Source organism: Dipodomys spectabilis, unplaced genomic scaffold, assembly GCF_019054845.1.
Source record: "Dipodomys spectabilis isolate Male_0828 unplaced genomic scaffold, ASM1905484v1 ptg000147l, whole genome shotgun sequence".
Classification (NCBI taxonomy): Eukaryota; Metazoa; Chordata; class Mammalia; order Rodentia; family Heteromyidae; genus Dipodomys; species Dipodomys spectabilis.
This window is the reverse complement of record NW_024870824.1, coordinates 21,282,364-21,295,131: the sequence shown is the minus strand read 5'-3', so window position 1 is coordinate 21,295,131 and position 12,768 is coordinate 21,282,364. Positions and strand designations below refer to the sequence as shown.

The following is a 12,768-nucleotide window of genomic DNA, read 5'->3' as shown; positions in this document are numbered from 1 at the left end:
GGGGAAGGACATACAAAGCAACAAAGAAATAATATTATAAATGAATTAGAAACAATTGCATGAAAGAAAAAAACATTTGAGGGGCTGGGATGGTGTCAGTGGTAGAACGCTTGCCTTGCATGCCTGAGGCCCTGGGTTCGATTCCTCAGCACCACATAAGCAAAAAGAAAAAAGCCGGAAGTGGCGTTGTGGCTCAAGTGGTAGAGTGCTAGCCTTGAGCTGAAGAGCTGAGGGACAGCACCCAGGCCCAGAGTTCAGGCCCCACAACCGGACCCAAAAAAAAAAAAGAAAGAAAAAAACATTTGAATACATATCTTAGGGTTCATTTCCCTAACATCACCTTATCTGACATTTTCTGCTTGACTCAGACATATACTAGATATTGCAAATAAGCGAAACCATGGGATCTATGTTTCTTTGGACTTGGCTTACTTCACTTAAAATAATTTTTTCCAAGTCTTTCCATTTCCTAACAAATTGGGCAATGTCATTCTTTCTGATGGAGGCATAGAATTCCATTGTGTATATATACCACATTTTCTTGATCCATTCATCTACTGAGGGGCACCTGGGTTGGTTCCATATCTTAGCTATGGTAAATAATGCTGCAATAAACATAGTTGTGCTGGAAGCTTTAGTGTGGTCTTGTTTGTAAACATTGGGTAAATGCCCAAAAGTGGGATTGCTGGGTCATAGGAGAGCTCTATGTGGAGTCTTTTGAGAAACCTCCATACTTCTTTCTAACGGGTTTGAACAAGTTTACACTCCCACCAACAATGAAGTAAGATTCCCTTCTGCCCACATCCCCTCCAGCATCTGTTGTTATTAGAGTTCTTGATTTTTGCCATTCTAACTGGGGTGAGCTGGTATCTCAATGTTGTTTTGATTTGCATTTATTTTATGGCTAGGGAGGTTGAGCATTTCTTCATGTGTCTATTGGCCATCCTTCTTTCTTCTTCAGAGAAGTTTCTCTTTAAGTCTTTAGCCCACTTATTTATTGGGCAGTTCTTTCTTTGGGGATTTCTTGTTGGAGGATTTAATTTTTTCAATTAGAAGTATATTTTAGATATGAGATATTGGCCGTTGTATGGCTAGTGAAGATCTTCTCTCAATCTGTGGGCCTTCTATTGATCTTGCTAGCTATGTCCTTTGCCATGCAGAAGCTCTGCAACTTCATGCAATCCCATTTGTCCAACTTTTCTTTGATTTGTTGTGTTTCTGGGTCTCTATTAAGAAAATTTCTGCCTGCACCAAGGAGACCTAGGGTTTCTCCTCTAATGTTTCCAGAGTGTCTGCTTTGACTCCGAGGTCTTTGATCCATTTGGAGTTTATTCTAGTGCAAGGTGATATTTAACGATCTAGTTTTAGTTTTCTACAAGTAGTTAACCAATTTGACAGCACCATTTACTGAATAGGCTGTCTTCCTTCCATTCTATTTTTTTAGCTCCCTTATCATTAGATGGCTGTAGGTCTGTAGGTTCATTTCTGGGTTTTCAATTCTATTTCATTGGTCCTGAGGTCTGTTCTTGTGCCAGTACCAAGCTGTTTTGATTACTATGGCTTTATAGTAGAGTTTGAAATTTGGTATTGATATTCCTCCAGCAGTGTTCTTTGCGTTGAGGATTGTTTTTGCTATTCGGGGTCTTTTATTGTTCCATATGAATTTTTGGATTGTCTCTTCTATTTCCTTGAAGAATGAGGTTAGAATTTTGAGAGGTATTGCAAGGAATTTGTAGATAGCTTTGGGAAGTATTGCCATTTTCGCAATGTTAATCTTTCCAATCCAGGAGCATGGAAGGTTTTGCCATTTTCTAAGTTCTGTTTCGATATCCTTTTTCAAGTTTTTAAAGCTTTCACTTCTCTTCAATCTAGTATTAGAATGCTTAGCTACAGTAATAAGACAAGATGCATACATAAAGGGGATCCAAATAGGGAAAAAGAAATAAAACTCTCCCTCTTTGCAGATGACATGATCTTGTATTTAAATAATCCCATAGACTCCACTCCCAAATTACTCAAGCTGTTTCAAAACTTTGACAAAGTAGCAGGGTATAAAATTAACACCACAAATCAATGACTTTTCTGTATGCCAACAATGAGAAACGTGTGGATGAAATTAGGAAAGCAACTCCATTTGTAATAACCCCACAAAAAATAAAATACCTAGGAATTAACTTAATCAAAGAAGTGAAGGACCTCTATGATGAAAAGTATTGTGTATTTTCTTGAGTATAGGTTGACAGATATCACTGTGGTGATCTGGAAGACAACCTATTCCTATGAGTATAGAGTTGCTTATACCTTCTCTATCCTAGCTGAGAACCAGAATTTGCACAGCACATGAGAACAGGTGCAACGACTGGCTTCTCACATCAAGGTGAATTTTTGGCAGTGCTGGGATTCGAACTCAAGGCCTAGGAGGCCCAAATTCCCAATGGGTCCACGTGAACACACCAGACTGTGAGCCAAGAAGGAGCTGGGCTGTTACCAGTAACTGAGATTGAGTCCCAGAGAGGCCAAAATAGTCCTCAATGCATCATTGAAACATGGGATGTATATTCACATCCGTGTGTGTACTGCATCGTATATTAAGTGTAGTTCTTGTCTTTGTTTTGTATGGTATTCATGGATGTATTGTGTATTTTTTGAGTATATGATGACAGGTATAACTCAGCTGACATGTATAACAACTTATTCCCATGACAACAGGGTGGCCCATGCATTCTCCATCCTAGCTGAGACCCAGGAGTTGCACAGTAAAGGAAAACAGGGGCAACAATTTGCTTCTGACATCAAGATGAATCTTTTGGCAGGGCTGGGATCTGAACTCGAGGCCTAGAAGGCCTAATTGGTGAATAGTTCCACATGAGCACACCATGAAGAGTGAGCCATGAAGAAACTAGGCGTTCCCAGTACAAAGAAATAATCTGATAAATATATTAGAAACAATTGCAAGAAAGAAAAAAATACATTTCAATTCTTAACTTGGGGTTCATTTTACCTATTATATTGATCTGGTTTAATCAATTCTCTGCCTTCACTACCAGATTATTAGAAGAATACATACAATAATTGCACTGAGAAGTGATTTAGAGAAATAATTCATATTGTTTACTTTTAATTTTTTGAGGTAAGTACTTGGATTCAAATTCAGAGCCTTGCATTTGCCAGGCAGGCCTCTGACCACTTGAACCATGTCACATCCAGTAATTTTTGCTTTGATTATTTTTGAGATAGAATCTTGTATTTGTTTATTCCTAAGCTACCTGGATGGTGAATTTCCTAGTTTATGTTCAAAATAGGTAGCATGACAGCCACACATTGGCACACCTAGCTTTTATTGATTGAGCTGGAGGTCTCTTTTATGTTTTCCAACTTGACCTTGAATTGCAACTATCGACATTTCTATTTTCAGAGTACCTGGGATTATAGGTATAAACCACCTCATTTGACTTCTATTGTATATGTTTACGAAAATTTTGAAAGCATGAGAAAATCCTCTAGAGTTACTAACCATATCCAGATTCTAGGCGAGACACTAATGATTATTGTGTCAAAAAATTTTGACATTATTCTGACAAACTTAAAAAACTTTTTTTTCAAAATACCGTACAGAGGGGTTTCAATTACATGGGTAAGGTAATGAGTACATTTCTTACCAAGCATTGTTGCCTCCTCCTGTTTCCACTTCTCATCCCTTCCCATCTCCCCTCTCCACCCCCCAAACAGAAAAAGTTGTAAAGTTCCTTATTGGACATAATGACTTGTATAGCTTATTGTTGCAATGGGTCCGACGTATCCGTATTTAAAGGTTGGGTTTTGCCCATTCCCTCAACAAATTATAACAATATCAAATAAAATGGAAGTAGGGGTTTATACCATGGGGTAGGGACATACAAAGCAACAAAGAAATAATCTTACAAATATGTTAGAAACAATTGCAAGAAAGAAAAAAAAACATTTCAATAATTATCTTGGGGTTCATTTCACCTAACATGAACTTATCTTACCTTTTCTGCTTGTCTCAAAAATATACTAGTTTTTGCAAATAAGGGAAACCATGGGACCTATATTTTTGGGCCTGGCTTACTTCACTTAATTTTTTCCAAGTCTTTCCATTTCCTAACAAATGGGGCAATGTTATTCTTTCTGATACAGGCATAGAATTTCATTGTGTATATATACCACATTTTCTAGATCCATTCATCTAACGAGAGGCATCTGGGTTGGTTCTATATCTTACCTATTATAAATAATGTTGCCATAAACATAGTTGTGCTGGAAACTTTAGTATGGTCTTGTTTGTGGTAATTTGGGTAAATGACCAAAAGTGGGATTGCTGGGAAATAGGGGAGCTCTATGTGGAGTCTTTTGAGGAACCTCCATACTACTTTCCAAAGTGGTTGAACAAGTTTACACTCCCACTAACATTGCACTAAGATTCCCTTCTGTCCCCATGTCCTCCAGTATCTGTTGTTATTAGAATTCTTGATTATAGCCATTCTAACTGGGCTGAGGTGGTATCTCAATGTTGGGTTGATTTGCATTTCTTTTATAGCTAGAGAGGTTGAGCATTTCTTCATATGTCTATCAGCCATCCTTCTTTCCTCTTCAGAGTTTCCCTTTAAGTCTTTAGCCCACTTATTTATTGGGCAGTTGTTTCTCTGAGGATTTGTTGTTGGGGGATTTAATTTTTTGAGTTCCAGGTATATTTTAGATGAGACCCTTGTCCATTGTATGGCTAATGAAGATCATCTCCCAATCCGAGGGCTTTCTATCGATCTTGCTAACTATGTCCTTTGCCTTGCAGAAGCTCTGCAACACATGCACATGTGCGTGAGTGTACTCGCACATGCATGCACACATACAAAAACACAAATGAGTATTTCAATGTGAAGTTTATATTTTTTTATCTTGCTGTACTTTATTTCCCTGTATTAGTTCACAAATTAACAAAATCAGCTAAGGACATATTTACATAAAATTCATCATGTTTCTCTAAAATCGACTCTCTTTTTGGAAGCCTGCTTTTATTTGACACAAAAGTAAATTATTCAGGAAGTCAATTCATCACTTTCAAGTCTATAGTATTAGATGATTTTTTAGGTTCCTCCTAGCAATATGATTTTATGAAATCCTGCATCAAGCAATATATTTCTTTCACTAGAAGAGAAACCTCTGTCAAACAATTAATAATAGCTTATTCTCCTCTTGGCATTCATCTGTAGTTTTATTTTCTTCATATATTTCATGATCTGTCTGTGTATGTCAAAGACTGCCATGAAAATAAAAACACACTTCTCAGCGGTTAGCATGTGTATACCATTCATAGATACTGAAATTGCTTTGGAATAAATAATGTTCACCCTGACTATCTTGAGAAAAAAGAATTGGTTTCTCAGCACTTTAGGTAAGAACTTGAGGGAAAGAAACAAAAGGAAAAGTGAGGAACAACTCAACACATAGATTCAAATGAAATAAACAACCCAAGAAAACACAAATTAATTCATTACTCAAGAACCTGCAGGGAATGAAAGATTTAGAAAAAAAATCAGGTATGACAAGCTTATGAAATTCGTGACTACATGGGAGTGCAATGTTGTGAGGATAGTGGCAAAAGCCCAGAAAGAACAGAAAGTTCTGTACACAATGCCATGCACCTGTTATTCTAAATTCCAGGTAGAATAACATAAAGTGGACTGAGGCCAAGTTCATACACAAGTAGGAAGCCATTTTCTAGCTGAAAAATAATCAGGATTACTTAGGGCTGGGGGCATGACAAAGTGGTAAGAACACCTATTTAAGGGGAACAAAACACTCAATTCAAACTCTAATATTAGGGTTATTAAAGAAAAAAGCTATGATTTTAATAATTAGAACAATTGTAACACTTGAGTATTTGAGTGGGGGAAATCCATTAGAGAGATAGAATGAAACCACATTCCAATGGTCCTTTAGTGATAATGTTTAGTGGTACTTTAGGCAAAACAGAGTTACCTTGCAAATGAGCATGGATGTGCATTTGGGTGATGGAAATACTCTACTTACACAGGTGTAAATTAAATAGATTTTTGGGGGGTAGATTGTAGTTCTTGAACTAAGAGCCTGGGTGATGTCCATGAGCTTTTTCTCTCAAGGCTACCACTCTAATACTTTGATCCACAGTTCCAATTCTGATTTTCGGTTGGTTGTTTGGAGATAAGAGGCTCATGGACTTTCCTGCCCAGGATGGCTTCAAACCATGATAGTCAGATCTCAGCCTCCTGAGTCACCAGGATTCCAGGCATGAGCCGTCAATGTTTTTAATAATTTAGTAAATTGTATAGTTACAGAAGTTATAAATAATCATTGTAACCTGTGTATTATATGTGTATATGTATAGAACAATACATACAGTTAGAAATATATTAACATGTTTTTGCATCTACAGTAGATTTATGAAATCATATTTCATTATAAAATAAAATGGAAACAAAAGTTAATAAGGAGCAAAACAAACGGAATTGTTACACATTTCTTTTTGTTGAATGGAATGTGAATTGTGAGAATCAGTTTGGGAAAACCATCACATTGCACATCATAAAGAAACACAATAAAAATCACAGTAAAAGATGTTAGAATTAACCACATGATAAAATAACAGGTAGAATTTGCCAAATGCTAATTGATTGTTTTCCAAGTACTTTACCTATGGTATCTAATTTAATCCTCACAATAATTCCATAAAGTGGAACTACTTACATTTTTAATTCTCAGACGATGATATTGAAGTCCTCAGAGTTGGAATTACTAGTACAACATTGCACACATGGTAAGTGTTAGCCTGAGGTTCATCTCCCACTGTATCAATTAACCTCATTCTATTTTATGACTAAAATACCAGCACTTAGTCTACTAATTCTAGGAAAATTTCCCAGAATTATTGTGTACACTCATAATATTTCACTTTATCTTTGTTAGAAAATAGGGAACTGTAATATGAATACTCAAAGTTCATAATCAATGAATACCTCCCTGGTGAAAAGAACTGTTAAAGTATAACATTCTTGGTTTCTAGGTCAAAATAGCAGAAATCATATTCTATCCCTTCACACAACACTGACTGCCTGGGGACCCTATCTTTGTTTAACACTGTCTTACTGAAAGAATGATCTCCCCAGTTCCTGATGGAAACAGACTGCAGGTCTTATGGACCAATCATTTCCACATTGTAGCTCAACTAAGTTGTTTACCATTAGGAGTATTTTAATTGCTTTTTATACCCAACATTTTGAGAGAAAGGTACTACTTTAAAATGCTATTAAAATAAGACATATAAAAATCACCTTTGACTCTAGATAAATAGTTTACCTTTCATGTACCCAAAAATGCAGTCTGACCAATCATTAATGTTAGGAATGAGAGGATAAAAATCATAGACAACAAGACCTAAGTATGAATTAAAGCCTCTCCAACTTGTGAATACAATTGGTTTTAAAAGACGTAAAGGGCTGGGAAGGTGGCTCAGTGGTAGAGCGCTTGCCTTGCATGCATGAAGCCCTGGGTTTGATTCCTCAGCACCACATAAGCAAAAAGAAAAAAGCCGCAAGTGGCACTGTGGCTCAAGTCGAAGAGCACTATCCTTGAGCTGAAGAGCTGAGGGACAGCGCCCAGGCCGAGAGTTCAGGCCCCACTACCAGATCCCGTCCTCCCCCAAAAAAGACATAAATACTACTATATTTGTTCAAAATTTCTCATGATGCTGAAGATTCAATTGTAAACTGTTAACAGTTGAAAATAACTCATTTTCTTGGGAGTAGGAAACAAAACACAAGATTAATCCTAATCATTTCCAAAGACATTTATTTATACTACAAATTCACTCTTATAACTACAAAGATTCTAAAAATAACTGAATCATAGTGTCACAAAGGACATAATTTAAATTCATCATGTACATTCAAAGGACTACGCTAATAGAAAACAAAGTTATACTAATAATTAGCTCACCCAATTCACTTCCATTCTTTTATTCTATATCTTTTAGTTTCATAAGAACTGTCTTTTCATAAAATGATGCATAAAAAAACGTATATCCCCACATACATTTTCAGATTTTAACAATGTTTATTTCAAAAATGTCTTTAGCTGTGTAGTCAATGAACTGAAATAACACTAAAATATTCAACGGGTTTTCAGAAATTGCAAGACTCGCTCTGGAATGTTATTTCTATTGGAAAAGATATTCAAAAAGCCTTAATTGTTAAAGTTGTGATAGTTACTCCCACAAAAGAACTATTAATGAAGAAACCTTTGTATGTAAAATACAACTTCAAATGCATCCACAATCTGGAGGTGACACATGCTTTTTTTTTTTTGCAATGTGTATCTAACAAACATATCCACAATACTGATTTTCAGTCAATATGATGGGATATTCAAACCTAAAAAATATGGGATTTATTATCTTAGTGTGAATAGATATGATCTTACAAAGAAAGTTATTTTCAACAGAAATCTGGAAAGAGTTTATCCACCTTGAGTTTCACAGGAATAACCAGAGAGTAATACCTGTTTGGTCAAGTCAGTCAAACTCACTCCATGAGTATATCTTAAAAGTATAACCAATTTAAGATGTCAAATACATATTTTGTACTGACAGTCATCTTACAGCAATAACTTACTACCCAAATATATGTGTATCTTATTGCCTAACATATACAAAGAGCTGAAAGTGATCTCTTTTATCTAACTTAATGTTGTATATACTTTGATTATGATGATGTTATTATTTGACAAATAAAATGTAAAGAAGGGTGGTTCCACTGAAATGACAGGACGGAACACTGATAAATAACAACATTGCAACACAGCTCTTTTCAGCCTCACTCTGTCCTCATTGGCAAGCAACATTGCAAACGAACACACACACACACACACACACACACACACACACACACACACACACACACACACACACACACATACATACACATGTGCGCACATGTACACACACATATACATGCATGTCAAATTCGGGGTTTATTGTACAAATAAGTTCAAGTAAAATATTAGTGATTAGGAAAAATGATAATTTGCCTTTTTACAAAATAATACATAATCCAGTCACCATGGTTGTTACATTTTACCTGTCTCTCCACATGTGACCATTTAATTTATTTTTAGTTCATTCATTCATTCATTAGTTTGGTGCTAATAGTAGAGCTTGAACTCAGGGCCTGGCTCTGTCTCAGAATTTGTTATTTTGTTTTAGTTTTCTCAAGGCTAGCATTTTACTGCTTATAATACAACTCCATTTCAAGCTTCTGTGGTTACTTTCAATTCATAATCTAATGGACTTTTTTTTCTTGGTCTGGTTTCAAAGCACAATCATCAGATTTCATCTTTCTGATTAGGTAGGATTAAAGACCTGAGCCACCCGTGTGGCTCCTACTTTTTCCTATACTTATGTAATGCACATACTTATATAGTAATTTAAAACTGAAAGCACAGAAGCAAGATGTACAGTGATGATATTGTCCTGTCAGAAATTCAAGTTAGTAATGTAAATTTCTTCTTAAGACCATACACAAAAAATATTTAAGAAGAAATCTGATGGGGTGTGTGTATGTGTGTGTGTGTGTGTGTGTGTGTGTGTGTGTGTGTGTGTGTGTGTGTGTGCTGTTGCAATATGTTCCACATATAAGCACTGTTCAGGGGTGTCCAGCCATTCACAGTTATTGGATGAATATCTGCCTTGAGATACCAACTCATGGACAAGGTCTAGGTGTCCACTCTAGGCTTCCCGATGAAGAGGGGTATACTCATCCTCATCCCTAGTATTCATGTGAGTGGCCTTTTTGGAAAGTAGTGTCTGCACTGTAGTAAGCTGCAAGGCAAGCACTCTACACTGAGCCACCTTCCCAGCCCAAGGATTAAGATTCTTGTCTGTAATTTGGTCAAAGCTATGTCTCTTTATGTAGGCGACTAAAAATGTATTTACTAATTTCAAGTAAATACATAAATTCTATTTCCATCTCTTTTAAAAAATAAAAAATTGTTTGCTCTGTAATTGATTAGAAGCATGCATTTTGTGGCTAGCTAGGTCATTGCACATCTGTGTCTCTTTTCCTCTCTCTCTTTCATGATTGCTCCATAATTATCCTAATTTATTTTGCTTTTATATTTTTGATTGCATCATTTCACTTTCTGCTCTGCCATTTCCCAAAACAGCACCACATAAACAGAACAATCCAGAAGTGGTGCTGTGGCTCAAGTGGTACAGCGCTTGCCTTGATTTGAAGAGCTCAAGGACAGTGCCCAGGCCCAGAGGTCAGGCCCCACAAATAATTTTTAAAAAAAAGAATCTAAATACTTGATAATTCTACTAACAGATCTGATTGAAATCAGTTGAATCACACTTTTCCTATACAATGAAGGAACAGGTCCAGGCTAGGAAAGCAGCTAGAGAAGGCAGGCAGAATGTATCTGTGACAAAACTTTGTGGAAAATGGAATCGAGGATTACTTACTGGTGATTCACTTGCGCTTGAAGCATGATTCTGAACTATTGCTTGCTGATTCTGAACTATTGCTTTGATCATTATATTCTCCAAGAAGAAAAAGTGAAATTTAATTGGCAGCAAAGGACTACTAATACATTTTGAATTCTCATTAAGCATCTTCAATCATCAAAATCACCTGCAGACAATAGATAGGCCTATTTTTATATGAAAACCAGTGTCTTTAAAAAACAAGAATTTAGGTAGTCATACAAAGGACCTCTATTTTACTACTGCTTATACATTTTTTACAATGTTGAATACCAACATTAGAAAGCTACTAGAAAGCTCTTAAAGACCATATGTTGAATAGTGAGTTCTCTTACACTATAACATGGTATTTCCCAAATCATTTACATAGAAGGCATTGTTTCCTATTTTCTCATTCCTAGAATAAGCTGCACATGAAGACACCACTGGTCCTCATTTTCACTCTATACCTTTGAATACTGAGGAAAATCTTTCCTCTGCTCTCTATCAATTCACTACTCTCCAGTTAGAATAATTTAGAATAGTAAAAATGGAAAAAGAGAAAATAAATCATGGTGAAAATACATATGCAAAAATTCACCAGTTTTTTCTGACTAGTTCAACCAATGTGAACTATTGGGGAAATACATGGACATATCATTCCCACTGGCACTCAAAGTCTCTGGTTAGGCAATTCTGATGAAGACAAGGAACAAGATGAAAAAGTGAGGAATGGTATGAATTGCAAGAAAAAAATGGAGTAGGATCCAAGCAAATTTCTTCTTTGGGATGTCAAAATTTATCGGCTTACTATGGTCTGGAGACTACTTTCCAAAAAGTCCACCCAGATGAATACTAGGGATGAGAATGAGTATACCCCTCTTCATCAGTAAGCCTAGAGTGGACACTTAGACATTGTCCATGAGTTGCTAGCTCAAGGCAGATATTCATGCAATAACTCTGAATGGCTGGACACCCCTGCACAGTGCTTATATGTGGAATAATACCAGAGTGGCTTCTTTATTATTTCATCATGATGCAGATACCAATCCCCAAACTAAAGGGCTCTTGACCCCCTTGTATCTTGCTGCTGGGAATAGAAATAGCAAAGATACTCTGTATCTCCTTCTGTTGAACCATTATATCAAACAAGGTCTGGAGAACAACTTGGAAGAAACTCCATTTGATATTGCCAAAAGGATGAGTATGTATCACTACCTCTTTGAAGTTGTCAAAGGCTGTACAAATTGTTCTCCTAAGTCGTTATGGTTTGGTTAAGTTTCTTAAACTTCAAAAATGCCAGTCCAGCTTTTGTGTCCCTACAAATTGTTTTTTCACAATACAAAGCATCAGCAATATCTTACTATAAAAATTCATGTATTTCATGGTATTCTTCCAAGTGAATTGCATGACTTTGATATCAAAATGTATTCAAGAGTTGTTTGTATACATCTATAATGATTCCTGCAGAGTTTGTGATTTTTTTAATCAGAAATAATTTTAACTTATCTGTTGGAATGAATATTATAGAAACTAAAGATGTTCCGAGTGCTTTTCTGAAAAAAGTATATCTATGTTTGTATAATGTCCATAATCTATTTCATTCGTCCTAGATATAATACTTTGAATTCTACATTGTTATATCATGTATAGATTCATTAATAAATGTGACCTTTCAGATTGCATTCCATATAGAAGGAATTTAAGATTCCTTTTTTTACTAGGTTCTTATATTATTTTATTTCTTTGGGATAAAATGGCAATGTTATCTAATTTCAAGTTTTGTAAAGGTTACCTTTCTAAGGTGAAAATTTGATACACTGATGTCAAACTAACCTTTAATTCTATGAATTACATGTATGTTACACTTGTATTTTTGTAATCAACTTTTTAATAACTTTTTCTCATTTCTTGCATCAGAAGAATGAAAAATATGGAATACTTCACAAATTTTCATATCATCCTTGTGCAAGTGCCATGTTAATCTCTGTATTGTTGTAATTTGGGTAGACCTGCTGCTGAAGCATGTAGTATACTCTAAATTTAAGTACGTAATGATATAATATTTATAAAGGCATGTATCCATAGTTGCCTTTTTATAACAAGGAACCCTTATTGTTCCTAAAAATGCTATTGATCTCATTTCTCTAAAAATCTGTGTATACTGGAAAAAACTTATATAGTTTGTTCGATTGCTCACATTTACAATTTTTTTGTCAATGAGTATTTTGTCATTTTCATTTTAAATTTGATCATAC

At 35.6% G+C, this 12,768-nt stretch overlaps 1 pseudogene; it reads right to left on the bottom strand.

Moving 5' to 3' along the window:
- Positions 1-12,437: 12,437 nt before the first annotated feature.
- On the bottom strand, positions 12,438-12,537 carry LOC122118272 (annotated as a pseudogene).
- Between the last annotated feature and the right edge of the window lie 231 nt (positions 12,538-12,768).